The 17,926-nt window shown below is 41.2% G+C and overlaps 1 protein-coding gene across 2 annotated transcripts in view; it reads left to right on the top strand.

Moving 5' to 3' along the window:
* Positions 1-17,926, top strand: part of LOC140202616 (solute carrier family 13 member 4-like) — an 87,921-nt gene that overhangs the window by 19,200 nt on the left and 50,795 nt on the right. The window lies entirely within an intron of this gene.

The following is a 17,926-nucleotide window of genomic DNA, read 5'->3' as shown; positions in this document are numbered from 1 at the left end:
CTATAAGTTTATATAAATTGTATGTTGCAATGATAAGCACAAAGTATTTAAGAAAATATTACTCTAGGAGACTTAGAATACTTTCATAGTGGGTACTGGTACAAACCTACAGTAAGGCATAAGAAATGGGCAAGAAATGTAAAGGTTGCTGAGAGTTGTCCAGTAACAATGGTGCAAAAGCGATCGATCATTCCCTAAAATTCTCCCTTCTTGTTGAAGGTAAGGCACAGTTACTGTATATTATTGTTCAGCTTACATTTTGCATGTTACAGAACATATTTTTGAATAGACATTGATGCATTAGTGATCTTGAAGAAGAATGATCATAGGTGATTATGACTCAGTGCACCCTGAATAACAAAGTTAAACTTACAATCCTAACTCCTTTCCAAGCAGTCAGCAGTTAAAATCATTACTTTCAGAAGGGAAATGACACATGATCTTTTAAATGCTGATTTTTATGAATGGCGATGCTGGTAGGAATGGATATTTCCACAAAGGTAAGATTTCAGCAAGTGGCAACGGTGGATGGAATTAATAATATTCTAGAGCGATGAGAATCCCAGAAGAAACTGATGTGGGCTCAGCTGAAGTTCAGATTAGGGATTGGGTACAGTTTTATAGAGTTACAGACTGATCAATTTATTATTCCTGATACTGGAAGGCGCAGGACAAAAGCCCAAGCTATATAGCGGATTCTGGTTAATTAGGCTATCGGTTAATCCGGGCAGCCATTTATTTGGGATACTACACCACTTAACTGGGGCAGGAGCAGGTTGCTGAACAGTTTCTAACTATCACCAGTCATGTGTACTTGTGTGGCTGTTAGGCGATACACCATGCTTAGAGTGAATAGTTATTAAATGATCAGTTGCATTTGTCTGTGTTCAAAAAGCAGTGATTTTTGTCACTGATGCTTGGCGACAAATAAGCAGTAAAACAATTCTGAATTGTTTTGCTTGCTGTGGTTCTACGCATTCAGGCTTGGAGATGCCAGAAACAGCCAGGCATGAAAATGCAACAATTTCACTACGACAAGTTACAAATTACGAAGAATTTGAAGGTATTGACAATGTTACAATGAAATTGAAGATCTGGAGAACACAATCATTTAAAGCGTTGTATGAAGGCAGTCCCTTATCTGCACTAGGTGCCTATGCTGATTTTGTTTATTTACAGTCAATCAAAAGAACATGACGCAGATGAATTCCTCCATCGATAAGTACTAGGAACTAATATCCAGTCTCATAGTACTGTAGTAGTGTTCTAATTTGTTCTGTATTTCACTTAAGTACATAATTTATTACTCAGTTAAATGCTAGTTTGTTATTTTTGTACCTTTTAAACATTTTGCATGAAACTTTGGCTAATTGAGGCAGCTGCTTATTACTTAAATGTACTGGTCCTGACGTGCCCTCATTAATAAGAATTCACTGTACTTGTTGTTGGGGAGCATTAAAAATTTAGTAGACTTTCTTTTGGAGATGGAATGTATTATGAGTGGAAGCAAAACACTGAACTAACCAAAATCTCTCCCACTGCAAAAACAAATAACTTCACATTTTGAAGACGACATCAAATAGGTTGTGTTCCCTATCGTGCATTCACCTCATATTGAACACCGAAGATAATATTTTGTTCACTTAGAGCTTCCAATTCCACAACAAGAGTGCTTTCTGGGAAGTATAGCTTTGCACAATACAGTCTTACATCTTCCTTACTCAGAAATTCTAGTGCACCCTAATGCACAAGAGTAAATCATGGGAATGATGGGAAGACAATGGACAAATGCCTAGAGGATTGCAAAATAACCTGGAAATGGTCATTATCAAGTTGCAGTCCAGACAAGATTATTTTTTTTAAATGAACATTGAAAACTTTTTATTGTGCAATTACATTCTGAAGCCACAATTGTCTACTCCCTGCACTGCCATGATAGTGTGCGACTGATGGGATGTAGAATCTGATCTCTTTTTTGTTTCTTTGTATTCATTTATAGAAGTGTGTGAGGTGACTTGGGTCTCCATAAGTTGGGGCCTCAAGTGGCTCAGCTTCCAACTTAACCAGTTTCAGAACACTAGGTCTGTCAACAGTTTGCTCAGTAGCTTCTGCTTTGTCACCTGAAAGCAGCTTTGTCATCCCGAAAGCTGCATCACTCATGCCTACATCAGATATGCTTTTGACACTGACCACAATCTCAACATTACCATGGATTTGTGTGACAGAGTAACCAACACCAAAAGAGGGCTGATTTAACTCCCAGCCAACTGCAGTCCATTTGTCGTTGGTAAATCTGAGCTGGGAGAATGTGAATCTCTTGAACAAAAGAAATAGTCAAAGTAAATTTATTATCAAACTTGTGTCATCACATACAACCCTGAGATTCATTTCTTGTGGGCATACTAAATAAATTTATAGAATAATAGCCATAACAGAATTAATGAAAGACCACCTAACTTGGGTGTTCAGGTAGAGTGCAGAAACAAAAATAGATCATAATAATAAATAAACAATACACATTTTATTCTTTTCAAAGCTTGTGCCCCATCTGATGCTTGTTCGACAAGGTTTGCATCCCCTTCAGATAAAGGGGTCTATTTTTACCTGCACCTGCCATCGACTGTAACTGTATCAGCTTTTACACTTTCTTCAAGCCCACCGACCAAGTCTCCTGGGATCAATGTGCCATTTAGATTTGTGTCTCTGGACTTTTATTTCCTGACTGTTCCTATGGTCACTCTTGAGCAAGTGAAGAGGAACATTTGAATTCATGACATGGAATTCTACTTCTGTCTATGGCACAATGCCTAGCCTGGACTTATTTATATCTCTTTTTTACCACCTTTGCTTTACAAAATTGTCATACTTCGTGCATATCATTCTGATGATGTCTCCTGCCTTGGTGTCTTCTACCCTGGTGTCACCTACAATAGTGAACCTGTAAAGTGTATTTTTGATATCTTGTGGAACTATAAGCATTTCTGTCAGCTGGGTTACTTGCAATAACACTGCAGGATACCTCCAGGCAACATCTAAGATAGTCCAACATCTATGCGGGTGGAAGGAACAGTATGATTGAAGTGTGGCAGATAATGCTCAGAAGATCTGGATCTCAATCTACTACAACAGTCCAGATGTTGAAAACTCCTGCTCTTTTCGCAAGTAGCATTACATGTGGATGATCACTGTCACTTTTCTTATAATAAGAAATACTCATTTATAGAGCATCTTTCATACAGATGATTTAGTTCAAAGTGCTCTGCAAAGGGATAAACAGCTGACCTGAAAATAAAGGACAAAAATATGTGAGTTAAAGGCAAGGTTAAATAGGTTTTGAGCTGGTGTTAAAAGGCGTCAACTGAGTTTGCACTCCTTGTACTTTTGGGTATTGAGTTCCTCAGTTTAGGAGCTGAGTTTAAAAAAAAATGCTGATCTGCCAACTATCTTTTGAGGGAGCTTGTAAACAATTCAAGGGACCAGCAGAAGAAGCCCTGAGGTTCAAGCAGGATTTTAAAAAAGAGAACAATTCTGTTATGTACTCCCATCCCACCATTTGGTACTTTTAAAAACAGGTATGAAAACTTTTAAAATCAATTCTAAAAGATAAAGGAAGCCAATTCAGAGTAGCTAGGACAGGAGTGATATGCTCCTTTATCCTGGATTTGGTTAAAAGTCTAGCACCTGCGTTCTGAATAGGTTGAAGCTTAAACACAAAATAATCTGCAGATGCTGGGATCAAAGCAACACTCACAATACGCTGGAGGAACTCAGCAGGTTGGGCAGCATCAGTGGAAACGATGAGTCAACGTTTCGGGCTGGAACCCTTCGTCAGGACTGAAGAAAGAAGGTGGGGGAGTGTTGGAAGAAGGCTCGTAGTTTCGGTTGAAAAACCAGTAATTTGAAAGACAAAGGGGTGGGGGAGGGAAAGCAGGGACGTCATAGGCAGGAAAACAATGGGTAGTAGAAGAAGGAGGCGGAACCAAGAGGGAGGTGATAGGGAGCTGGGGGAGGGGGCAGAGTGAAATAGGGATTGAGGAAGGGAGGGGGAGGGAATTACCGGAAGTTGGAGAATTCTATGTTCATACCAAGGGACTGGAGACTACCTAGACGGTATATGAGGTGTTGCTCCTCCAAGCTGAGCTTAGCCTCACTGTGGCAGTAGAGGAGGCCATGTATGGACATATCTGAATGGGAGTGGGAAGCAGAGTTGAAGTGGGTGGCTACCGGGAGATCCTGTCTGTTATGGCGGACGGAGTGGAGGTGCTCTATGAAGCAGTCCCCCAATAGGTTGAAGCTTGTCAATAGATTGCTTTGGAAGGCCAGTAAAAGTACATTGCAGTAAGCAAGTATATTCAATGTAATAGTGATACAATACTCAACAGTCTTTCCAATTATAGTGATTCTGTTAAATTAAACAAAGATCATCACCATGCAGTATTGCACCCAGTAACTGCTAGACCTGTACACTATGCAAATGTTGCTGACTCCAGAAACAGACAGTGTTATGCATTGGTACTCAGCTGTGTGGGTGGGCATACTATTTTAGTTTTGCTCCAACATTCATTCCTCATCATAATCGGGACTAATCTGAATCCGTTAGTTACTACTTCCAAAGAACCCTGTTGTTCTATAATGAATTAAATACTCACTTCTCGCTCCAACCAATTTAAATTGGTTCATTCATTTCTGATATTTATGTTGCAACTTGCTAGGACAAAGAAATAATTAGTTTTTTTTGTACAATAAGCAGCTTGTGGATTTAGAATGTTAGGAGCATGCGTTGAAGTTGTCGTGAATTTTGTCTGAGCAGGAGTGAGATACAGATTGTGACATATGGAAAATCCATTTCACTGAGAACAACATTAAATTAACTGCTTTTTAGAGTCCGCCACATTCAGTAGTCTTCTGCAACCTGTACCACCTTTCTCTTGCAAAAATTATTATTGTGAAGAAAATAATTTCCTTTTTTGTTTAAATCAAGGTACGATGATCCCAGAGATGAGGCTGAGTTACCATAAGACATAGAAGCAGAATTGGGCCATTTGGCCCATCAAGTCTGCTCTGGTATCTCATCATGGCTGATCCATTCCTCCTCTCGGTCTCAATCTCTTGCCTTCTCCCCATATCCTTTTATGCCCTGACCAATCAAGAATATATCAACGTTAAATCTGCTCCGCTATTTCATCATGGCTGATCTAATTTTGCTCTCAGCCCCAGTCTCCTGCCTTCTCCCTATATTCCTTCATGCTCTGACAAATCAAGAATCTATTAACCTCTGCCTTAAATATACGTAAAGACTTGGCTTCCTCAGTTGCCTATGGTAAAGAATTCCACAGATTCACCACACTCTGGCTAAAGTAATTCCTCCTCATCTCCATTCTAAAAGGACACCCCTCTATTCTGAGGCTGTGTTCTCTGGTCTTAGACTCTCCCACTATATGAAACATTCTCTCCACAACCACTCTATCAAGGTCTTTCACCATTCGATTGGTTTCAATGAGGTCACCCTTCATTTTTCTGAATTCCAGTGAATACAGGCCTAGAACCATGAAACACTCTTCATATGACAAGCTGTTCAAACCCGGAATCATTTTTGGGAACCTCTTTTGAACCCTCTCCAGTTTCAGCACATCCTTTCTAAGATGAGGGGCCCAAGACTGCTCACAATACTCCAAGTGAGGCCTGACCAGTGCTTTATAAAGTCTCAACATTGCATCCTTGCTTTTATATTTTAGTCCTCCTGAAATGAATGCTAACATCACATTTGTCTTCCTTACCACAGACTCTACCTGCAAATTAAACTTTAAGAAATCCTGCACAAGGTCTCCTAAGTCCCTCTGCATTTTAGATTTTTGTATTTTTCACTCAATTTAGAGAATACTCAGCTCTTTCATTTCGTCTACCAAAGTGCATGACCATACACTTTCTGACACTGTATTTCATCTACAACATTTTTGCCCATTCTCATCTGTCCAAGTCCTTCTGTATCATCTTCACTTCCTCAACTACCTGCCCCTGTACTTATCTTCGTATCCTCTCCAAACTTTGTAACCAAGCCATCAGTTCCATCATCCAAATGATTGACAATAATGTAAAAAGAATCGGTCTCAACACAGACACATGTGGAACACTACTAGTCACTGGCAGCCAGACAGAATAGGCTCCCTTTATTCCCACTCTTTGCCTCCTGCCGGAATCTTGAACCATACTAGAATCTTTCCTGTAATACCATGGGCTTGTAGCTTATTAAGCAGCATCATGTGTGGCTCCTTGTCAAAGACCTTCTGAAAATCCAAGTACACAACATCAACAGATTCTCTTTTGTCTTTCCTGCTTGTTATTTCTTCAAAGAATTCCAACAGATTTGTCAGGCAAGATTTTCCCTTGAGGAAACCATGATGACTATGGCCAACAGTATTATGTGCTTCCAGGTACCCCAGAACCACATCCTTAAAAATAGACTCCACCGTCTTCTCAACTACTAGGGTCAAACTAACCAGCCTATAAAATTTCTTTTGTTCTGCCTTCTCCCTACTTAAGGAGTGGAGCGCCATTTGCAATCTTCTAGTCTTCTAGAACCATTGCAGAATCTAGTGATTCTTGAAAGGTTATTACTAATGCCTCCACACTTGCCCCCACATTCTCTTCAGCTACCTCTTTAAGAACACTGGGGTGAAAGGTCCAGGCCTTTCAGTTTTCCAAGAACCTTCTCCACAGTAATGGTAACCTCACACACATCATGATCCCTGACACATGGACTTTCACCATACTGCTGGTGTCTTCCAGAAGGAAGACTGATGCAAAATACTTATTCAGTCCTTCCGCCATTTCCTTGTCTCTAATTACTACCTCTGCAGCATAGTTTTCCAGTGGTCTGATATCCTGTCTTGTATCTCTTTTACACTTTATCTATCTGAAGAAACTTTCAGTATCCTCTTTAATATTATTGGCTAGCTTACTTTCGTTTTCCCTCTTTACCTTCTTAAAGACTTTTTCAATTGCCTTCTGTTGGTATTTGAAAGTTTCCCAATCCTGCAATTTCCCACTAATTTTTGCTGTATTATATGCCCTTGCTTTGACTTCTCTTGTTGGCCACAGTTGTGTTATCTTGCTTTTTTAAAATACTACTTCCACTTTGGGATGTATGTATCCTGTCCCTTCCAAATTGCTTCCAGAAATTTCTGCCATTACTGCTTTGCCTGTGTTATTTTTCCAATTTCGGCTAACTTCTCTCTCATGCCCCTGCAATTTCACTGTAATACTGCTGCATCTGACTTTAGCTTCTCCTTCTCAAATTTCGGGATGAATTCAATCATATTATGATCACTTTCCCCAAAGGGCTCTTTAACCTTAAGCTCTCTAATCAATTCTGGTTCATTGTACATCACCCAGTCCAGAATAGCTGATCCCCTCGTGGGCTCAATCACGAGCTGCTCTTAAATGCTATCTCATGGACATTCTAGAAAATCCCCCTGTTGGGATCCAGCACCAATTTAGATATTCCCAATCTACCTGCATATTGAAATCCCCCATGGCTATTGTAACATTGCCCTTTTGGCATGCATTTTATATCTATATGTAATTTGTAGACCACATCCTTACTGCTATCTGTGGGTCTGTATCTAATACCCATCAGGGTCTTTTTACCCTTACAATTCCTTAGCTGTATCTTAGCTGTAATTCAACATCTTCCGACCCTATATCACCTCTTTCACATGATTTGATTTCATTTTTTACCATCAGAGCAATGTCACCTCTGCTTTCCTGCCTGTTCTTATAATACAATGTGTATCCTTGGACATTAAGCTCCCAGCTACAATCTTTCAGCCATGATTCATGGATGCCTGCAATATCATACATGCCAATCTGTAACTGTGCTACAAGTTCATTTGCCTTATTTTGTATGCTGTGCACATTCAAATATAACACCTTCAATCCTGTATTCACCATTTTTGATTTTTGTCCACCTTTTACACGGCAACTCATCCTGTTGACAGCAATTTTGCCCTATCATTGGCCTCTCCTTACTAGGAGTCTTACTACACGTGGCCTCTGTTTATAAACTAACTACCTCAGTACTATCACTCCTGTTCCTATCCCCATGCCAAATTAGTTTAAACCCATCCAAACAACTCTAGCCAACTTGCCCACAAGGATAGTGAACCCCCTCGGGTTCAGGTATAGCCCATACGTTTTGTACAGGTCATACCTTCCCCAGAAGAGATGCCAATGATCTATAAATCTGAACCCCTGCCCCCTGCACCGGTACCTCAGCCACACATTCACTTGCCAGATCATCCTATTCTTGCCCTCACTGGCCCGTGGCGCAGGCAGCAATCCAGAGATTACTACACTGAAGGTCCTGTTTCTCAGCTTTCTACCTAGCTCCCCAAAGTCTCTCTTCAGGACCTCCTCACCTTGTCTGCCCATGTCATTGGTGCCAATATGGACCAAGACTTCTGGCTGCTGTTTAGTAAGGAGTGCCTGTTTTCATTGTGTAATGCTCTGAGTATTTTGAAGTGCTAACCTAAAATATTTCAAATTCATTGTTTCTGTTCAGATAACTTGTGTAATGGCAATAACGATCCACTGTATTTTGCACAGTATGTAGGGTCCCCATTGGGTTGCATGGCTCTGCAGAGACTCATTTTAGTCTAGTGTACAGTGTAGTTGTTATGGCTGATGGACTTTGAGTGAGGACAATGATGTAAGATTATATTTAAACAATTAAATCAAGGACTTGACATGAAGACAGGTGATGTGTTGCAGCTAATTAATGTGGGAGCTGACGCTAAGTTTTGTGATTCAGAGCAACTGTAACTGCTCTGGTGTATATGTAACTACTGATATGTATATGATGAACTCAGACATCCCACCTCTCCCAGAAGTTCCGGGAGTCTCCCGCATATTAATAGTGGCTCCCTGATGCCCACAAATTATATACAATATCACGGAAATCAATTTTTTTTGAGAGCGAGAGAGAGAAAGCAAGAGAAAACGCAAAAGTGACCACGAGAGAGAGCAAGCGAGAGCAAGAGAGAAAACAAGTGAGAGTGTGTGAGCAAAAGCAAGCGAGAGCGACCACGAGACAGAGAGAGAGAGAGCACGCGTGCACGCCATGGCAGAGTGTTCCAAAAGAAGAAAATATAAAACGTACGTCACCCCAGACTACACTAAAGTGTACCCCTGCCTAATAGGGGTCAAAAATAATGACAGTGTTGCTCACTGCGCTGTTTGCAACAGTGACTTTTCTATTGCCCATGGTGGGTTAAGACTGTAAAAGACATGTTGAGGTGAGTTTAACAGGTGTCATTCATTCATTAGTATAGCTAACGTTATTTAAACTAGCTGGCTAGCTGCTAAGGAGCAACTCTATTGCAAACATCCCACCTCTCCCGGAAGTTCCGGGAGTCTCTCGCAAATTGACGGTGCTACCTCCCTGAAATGAGTTTTTGCAGGGTGGGATGTCTGTGAACTGTCTTCTGATGTTCAGATTCTGCAGTCGAGAATATTGCTAATACTTAAGTTTGTGAAAACTATGAACCAATTATTCGTATTACTTTAAGGCACATAACCAAATAGCATGATTAACTAACTAGGTTGAATATAGTATTAGATCAAGGGTAAAGACTCCTGCCAAAATGATCAGCTCTCTTGTGGTTTGGAAACATTTCAAAATTCATCAGAGGAGGAACTGATAAAAGATAGTCAAGTAGAATATGAGTAATTCTGAAAGAAACACAAAACATGTACTGTAAAGGGCTGTGGCTGTGCCTATAAAAACATAAAAAGAAAATGATTAGCATATGTTGCTAAGGGCTCTTACAGACCAAGAGGAGAAATTGCAATTTGGACCGGGAAATTAGCAAAGAAATTCCAGTATTTTGTGTCTGTTTTTGCAGACCAGTCATAGAAAATCTCTTGGAGTATTAGAGATTAATAGGTCTGGAGTGAATGAGGAGCTGAGAAAGATTGGCATTAGAATAGACAAAGGAGACACTTAAGGACTGGAAGGTGGTAAATCCCCAGGACCAGAAGAACTATGTTGTAAGGTTTTGAAAAGGTGAAATTGGAGGAGCCAATTCGGGGCAAATAGAATGAGGAGATCACTCGCCTTGTTAGAAAAATCAAAATGTTGGGAGACCGAGAAACATTAATGTTCAGAGGGACCTTGTACATAAATCAGAAATAGCTGATGTTCAGGCACAGTAAGGAGTTCAAATGGCAAATTGTAGTGTATTTAGTATTTCAGTAATATATTGTTTGATTAAGCATTTGTTTGCGTAGTCCATTGTGTTCTGTGTAAGAGGCACTGTAGGTGAATGATATACCTCATTATACACTACAATATATGTGAGTGCATCACTGAAAGAAAAACTAATCAGTTGAGTATTCCAGGCTCCTGTGTTTGTTTTTCAATTAATTTTTCAGCTGCGAAACATAACAATGATGACGAGGAAGTTTTAAAATGAACCTGAGCCAAACATCCGCAGTGTTACTGCTATTGCAGACGAAACTTACAGAAAATGTAACATGGTAGGACACATAGCAAGAGCATCTTGGGTAGACAAAAATATAAGGTCTGCACAGGGGAGAGAAAAAGATGAAAAAACAAAATTCAGGTTGTAGTCTCAAAACAGAATTAATCTGCATGCTCTTGATAAATTTGATAATGATGAGTATGACAGAACTTCAGATTTATAATGTGAAAACTAACAATACGCAAGCAATATGACATACACCAGAAGTGAACAGCAAGTTAATTAAAAGGGAACTGGACACCAGTTTGGCTGTTTCAGTCATTCCACAAAATGAGCTTGAATGACATTTCAAAGATACTGAACTAAAGCCTGCAGTTATCCAACTAAGAGCTTATACTGGAGAAAAGATAACTCCTGTGGGAATGACATTCATAACAGTGAAATCCAACAAGCCACATTGAGCTTCTATGTGGTTAAAAACAGGAGTGTTAACATTGTGGGGTTGTAATTTGCTGGGACAATTGAAGATCCATCCACTATTTGCAGGCCACATCCCTTGCAACAGAGCCAACCAAAAGTGAATTAAGAAAGGTATTGGATGATGCTACAGATGCGTTCAAGGATCGCACTGCAAAACTCAAGCATATCAAGGGTAAAATAATGTTAAATGAAAATACCGCTCCCAAATTTTATAACACCCATTTGGTTCCTTATACCAACCATGATGAAGTAGCCAGTGAGCCAGATTGCATGGAGGCTGAAGGAATTCTTTCCAAGGTTGAGTGGAGCCCCTGGCAATGCCAGTGGTCCTAGTAGCCAAGAAGAATGGGTCTGTCAGGATATGTGGTGATTTTAAGGTCACCATCAACCCAGAACTGAAATTAGATCAATACCCTCTGCCCAGGATAGAGGATATCTTGCAAACCCTTCTGGAAGTAAACATTTCAGCAAAGTAGATTAGCTCAGGCCTACACATAGAGGTGGAAGAAGAGTCCAAAGTGTTTCTCACCCTAAGCATGCACAAAGGGTTTTATTATGATAATAGGTTTATTTTTGGAGTAGCACCTACACTGGCACTCTGCTTGAAAGCTCTGGACTAGGGGCTGCAAGACTTCCCAGGCACTCAGTGTTACCTGGATGACAAGATTGTTACTGGTAAGAATGACAAGGACCATCTCCAAAGTCTCAAGACATTACTAAAAAGATTAGAAGATTATGGGCTCTGAGCACAAAGCAACAAGTTGTGAATTCCTTAAACCAAGCATCAATTACAAGCATCAATTGGTGTACAAGGATTACACAAGCGTGCAGAGAAAATTCAAGTGGCGGTGGATGTCCCAAGGCCAAAGGACTTGTCGCAGCTGTTCCTTTTTGGAATTTGTCAATTACTATAACAGTTGCCAAATGTTGCTTATGTGCGCCACCCTTTGAACTCATTACTACAGAACAAGAAGAAATGGCAACGGACAAAGCAGTGTGAGGTGGCTTTCCAAAAGACAGGAAATGGTGACATCAGACACTGTACTCAGACATTATAATCCACTATGTCCAGTGAAGCTTGCCTGTAATGCAGTCATGGGTCTAGATCTAGGTACAGTCATGCCACATGTTATGAGTGATGGATGTGAATGCCCCATAGCTTTTTGCATCACATTCCTTTCCTGCTGCAGAGTGAAAATATGCACAGATTGACAGGGAAGCCTTGAGTCTGGTTTGGGGTGTGGCACTTATTAACCATGCATGTATGGAATAGAGTTTACCCTCATCACTGGTAATCAACCACCGGTGTCCATTTTCAATCCCTAGAAGGGTATTCCACTAACAGTAACTGCATCAATGCAGAGGTGTGCCCTGTACCTTGGAGGACACAATTGCAAGACCAAATTCAAGAGGACGACTGATGCAGTGTCCTGTTTACCCTTTAGAAAAGGAAATACTTGAAAAATTTACGAAAGAGGACATTTATGTATTCTTTCTAATGCAAATTAGCAGTCTCCCTATATGGTAGAGATGATCCAAAGGGAAAGCACATTCTCTCAGGTCACATGGCTACTCAAATTGGCTGGAATTTGCAGCACAAATTCCAATTGCTTTTTTTTTTACCAGTGCTGGCATGAACGCCCTTGACAGGGGTTGCTTTATGTAGGAATTGAGAATTGTAACATCCAAGCTGACAGCTGAAGTGTTAGAGTACATGCTGATCATCTAGGCATGGTGAAAATGAGAGTGTTGGCTTGAAGCTTTGTCTGCTGGCCTGGGACAGATCAGCAGATCAACCAGTCTGCCATGAACTGTTCAGGATGTCAACACATTCAGAAGGTGTCAAGAGCGGTGCCTATCCATCCCTGGGAATAGACTGCATTGCTCTGGCAGATGATACATGTACATTTTATGGGCTCAAATTTCTTGGTGGTAGTGGATGCAGCTACAAAGTGGTCGGAAGTCTTCATAATCGCATTAGCTATAGCCTCGCACATTGTTGATATGTTAAGTAGCCTCTTCTCAAGGACGGGTATTCCAGAACACTTAGTGAGTGACAATGGACCACAATTTGTTTTGCAAGAATTTCAGTCATTCCTGAAAATAAATGGAATAAGACCTATTACATCTAAAGATGGTATTACGAGCAATATCAGTAGAACACTCTGCACTATCACTGAATCAGAAGCTCACCAAGTTCCTCCTTTCATATCACAATGCAGCACATTCCACAACCAACTCACCAGATATGCAGTTCCTAGGTAGTCCTTTGTACTCACGCTTAGATCTCCTCAAAACCTATTTCAGAAGGAGTATGCAGCAAAAACAGCTGAGACAAGTTGAGGACTCCTCAAACAAGGAAGTTCGATGTTTCACTCCCGGGCAAGTAGTCCTGGTGCGGAGCTACAGAGGTGATCAAAAGTGGGTACTTGGAAAGATTAAGAACAGAACTGGACCACTGTCCTATACAATGAAGATTGTGTCATCTCCAGGTGACATCAGACACGTCGATCAGTTCAGGAGAGCAGAGTTGGTTGTTAGAGAAGAAAGGTGTCCAGGGTTGTCAGAACTACTTCCTGCAGTCCCAAAATCAACTCCTACATCCACCATGGAGGAGGCCCCGGAGCCTGAGATTGTTTCACAGCTACAAGTCTCACCTGGGATGTTATCCCACAAGAGCAAGAAATCCTCCACCACAATTAAATCTTTAGCCCTGAATTGGACAATTTAAATTTTACAGTGCTCTGGATGTCTATATAGTAGTTATATTATATAGTATACTGTATTGGCGCGTGGTCAAATGGTTAAGGCGTTCGTCTAGTGATCTGAAGGTCGCTAGTTTGAGCCTTGGCAAAGGCAATGTGTTGTGTCCTTGAGCAAGGCACTTAACCACACATTGCTCTGCGACAACACCGGTGCCAAGCTGTATGGTTCCTAATGCCCTTCCCTTGGATAACATCGGTGGCGTGGAGAGGGGAGACTTGTAGCATGGGCAACTGCCGGTCTTCCATACAACCTTGCCCAGGCCTGCGCCCTGGAAACCTTCCAAGGCACAAATCCATGGTCTCACGAGACTAATAGATGCCTATATACAGTATACTTGGTGTGTGTTGAGATGTATTCTATATTCTCCTGGAGTTTACAGCTGAGCAGAGAATGTAGTGTATTTGCTATTTCAGTAATATTGTAAATATATTGTTTGATTAAGCATTCTTTGTTTATATAATTCAGCGTTATGTAAGAAGTACATAAATGGCATACGTCATTATGTCACAATGTCATATGTGAGTGACTCATTAAAAGAAGAATTAAGTACATAAGTATCCCTGGCTCATGTTTTACTTTCAGTTAATTTCTGGAGTTTCAAAACATAACACAAATGTTATTTAGGGCTTTGTTATAAGTGGATTTGAGCACAAGAGTAAACTGAATAATTATACAAGTTCCTGGTGATAAACTGTATACAGGCCAGGTCTTGCTCTACCTAAGGAAGGACATTGAATGGTATAGGAGTGGCAAAGAAACAAATGGTCTACTCCTGCATCTGTTTCTTGGTTACTCTAGAGGCCTGTGTCGCTAAAAAATGGCAAATGTATTGGTTAAATAAAAAGAATAAATGAACGTTTAGATCTGATGTATCATAGAACTACACCAATTATACTTCTTGTGAAACAAAAAAGAGCCAAATGAACAATGTTAATGGATAATTTCACACAAGTCATTCTGTACAGTCCACTGCTTCTGCCCCTTTACCCAACTTCAATATTTACATATGATTCCTATACACTTAATTCCGATCTATTTCCACCCCAAAGCATTACACTTCCATAATGATCTAATGGTTCTGTTTAACTGATAGCCACTTCTCTCCTCCCGTCCTTACACCTTCCTCTTTCTCCTCTCTATTCAGTGCCCACTTGCTCTGCAGCATGCCCCTTTTCTGTTTGTATATTGTAACACCTCCTGGCATCCAGTGCCATTCAGTCAGATACTACGATGCTCCTTGTGCCCAGTCTAACCCAGTTTACGCCATGCAGTTTGCTCTTCTACACTGACTATCTTCCCCTCGTCTTGCATTCTAGTCTCTCATCTTCCACAAGTTCTTCACACCGCATTCCCCTCTGGTATCCATTTGCCACTGCCAATTCCTACTTGCCAATCCATTGGACAAGCCTTGCAGGACCCCGTCAGCTTGCACACTGCTCTGCCTCAGGAAGAGCCTCATGTACTTGAGGGAGTCAGAGTTCTTATCTCTGATATATAAAGGCAACAACTACAGTCATCTATAGTGGTCAACTACAGCTGAGAATTACAAGCAAAGGAAGGGAGATGCCTGTTCAGTACATTTACTAAGCTCTGACGGGGCACATTGGGACTTTTATTGTGCTGAATTGTGACACTAAAGCTCTGAAATGTTGACTAATAGTATTTGTATGACCACTCTAAAGCTCCCCCGACCCTGGGGACATTCTCCCTTTGTCAGAGACGTTAGGATTTAGGAAGTGAGAAAATGAGACTTCAATAGCAGCTGAATGTACCTGTGCACTCTGATGTATAGGCCAGCCCTGCCTGGTAACCTGCCTTTTTCCTGCTCCAATTTTATAGCTTTTTAGTTTCTTTGACTTTTTCGTATTTGTTCCAATTTGCTGCCTGAAATGGGGAAGAGGCAATCAGCAGCATCAGCAGGAGGGCAAGATGATGACTTGACTGAGTAATTTCCAGTCTGTTTTCTTAAGCTACCAGATTGGTATTTTGTTTCTTAGAATGTCAAATGCCTGGCAGCAAGAAGTATAATCTGCATTTTAATTTGCAGTTGAATTCATAGAAATGCTAGTTGGGGGTTTGCTGTTTTGTGTTTGATCACTGAGTAGTATACTTTCTTGCACAAAAACCAACAATCAGACCAGGCATCTCTCCACATATGTTACTCCAAAATTTTATCCTGGGCTGCAACTACAAGTTGCCCGTGGCGCTGGGATTCTTTGCTGCTTGTGTTTGGTCTTTACAACAATACCTCAAATTCAGAGAGTAATTGCAGCTGCTGAATGTTCGGCCAATGAATATTTTGTTTCTGGGCCTTTGCTAAGAAATTCAGTGGTTCCTGGTACCGAAGGTATGGTGCTCTGCTGAATAGCAATACACTTTGTGGAGCAGTTCCTTTTATGTACTCTGTGGAGGTTAAGGACTGAGACATTTTCTGGAGGTGAGGGAAGGGTGTGGTTAGTTACTGGGGAAATGCCTCAGGGAACTTGGAGATAAATTAAGGATTGGACTATGAAATAAATAGGCCAGATCAAGGATTGGTTCAATGACTAGTGAAAATGACAACTACAAGGCATTGATGGGGAGTGGGGGAGCAGTAATTGGTGGGTGAGTTGCGATATCTGGATCAGAGAGTCCAAGTCAGGACTTGGTGGAGTGGACTGATGCAATGAGGCCTGTGTACTCGTGGCTGGGGGTTCCCTTGTCATTGAGGGATGGGTGGAGGAGGTCAAACTGGCTGGATCTGTGAGATACAAGGCAATACCTCTGTTGGGAATCTGAAATAAAAGAGAATGCAGGGGAAGCCCAATGGGTCGGGGAGCGGCCTTTATATATAACAGGGTGTAGTCCTGGGCATCCATGCACTGTCAGAAGCTGTGTACTTCGTGTAACACGAAAGGGCACCTACTTCTCTGCAGCCACAAGCCTGCCTTTTCCAGGTTGCTCATTCCTCCAGATTACACAGGCATCCATTCCCTCAGGTGCCCCTGATCGGGAGAGTGTGCTAGTATGCAGCAGACACTATATAGTTCTGTGAAAGGTAGCAGGTTCAGACAAACCTCCAAAAGTGGTCAGCTATAGTAAACAAGCTCCAGATGACCAAAACCTCATGGACTGTTCCTCTAACACTGCCAGCTGACACACACATCTCATATCTAACTTGCCGAACGGCTGCCCTCTAGTCAAAAACAGCAAATATGTCCTCCATTCTAGGAATGACATAGGAAAGGACTGATTCAAAGGCAGAAGAGACTCTGCAGATGCTGGAAATCTTGAGAAACGCCCACAAAAAAGTGCTGGAGGAACTCAGCTGGTCAGGCAGCATCTATGGAACATAGAAACATAGGAATCTACAGCACATTACAGCCTACAGTGTTGTGCTGACCATCTAACCTAATCTAGAAGCTGCCAAGAATTTCCCTACTGCATAGCCCTCTATTTTTCTAAGTTCCATGTACCCATCTGAGTCTCTTAAAAGTCCCTATTCTATCTACCTCTACCACCATCGTTGGCAGTGCATTCCACACACCCACCACTTTCTGTGTGAAAGAAAACAAGAGGAAATGAAGAGATGAAACATGGGCTGTTTCCTTCCCTGCACAGATGCTGCCTGACCGGTTGAGCTCCTCCATCATCTTGTGTGTGTTGATTCAAAGGCACTTTGTAACCTGCCTAGTCAGGGTACCTCATTCACATCAATAACTGTTAAAAGCTGTTGCTGGCAGAATGCGAGGAGACAATCTCTGACATAAGCCGAATGGTGTGGAGTATTTGGGGAGTACAACACTCGCAGAGCTGCCATTATTTGAAAGAAATGATTAATTAATATACCAGCTCTCCTGTCAGGTGGATGTAGAGAATCCCAGCAGCAGCAGAATTCCCAACATTCTGCCCAGCATTTATTCCTTAATAGCATCACCAGGGGGTTAAAAAAAGATCCAGCATATGGCTTGTTATGTGCTAAGTGTTCTATTTTGAACTGAACAATAGGGTTCCACTTCAGAATTGCTTTGTTAGCTATAAAGTGCATTGGGTGACCTTGGGGTAGAGTAAGGTGCCAAGTGACTTGGGCATCTTTCTTTCACACATTTCTTTAGTATCTGTTACATATCTAATAACATGTATGTCAAGATCAAGAGGTTGTATGGTTGATATGATACTGTGGCTGAATTGTGACTACTTCACGCAGCAGAGCCTGGGGT

This window comes from Mobula birostris, chromosome 9, assembly GCF_030028105.1.
Source record: "Mobula birostris isolate sMobBir1 chromosome 9, sMobBir1.hap1, whole genome shotgun sequence".
NCBI lineage: Eukaryota > Metazoa > Chordata > Chondrichthyes > Myliobatiformes > Myliobatidae > Mobula > Mobula birostris.
Note: the sequence above shows the minus strand (reverse complement) of the source record. Positions and strands in the feature narration are given on the sequence as shown.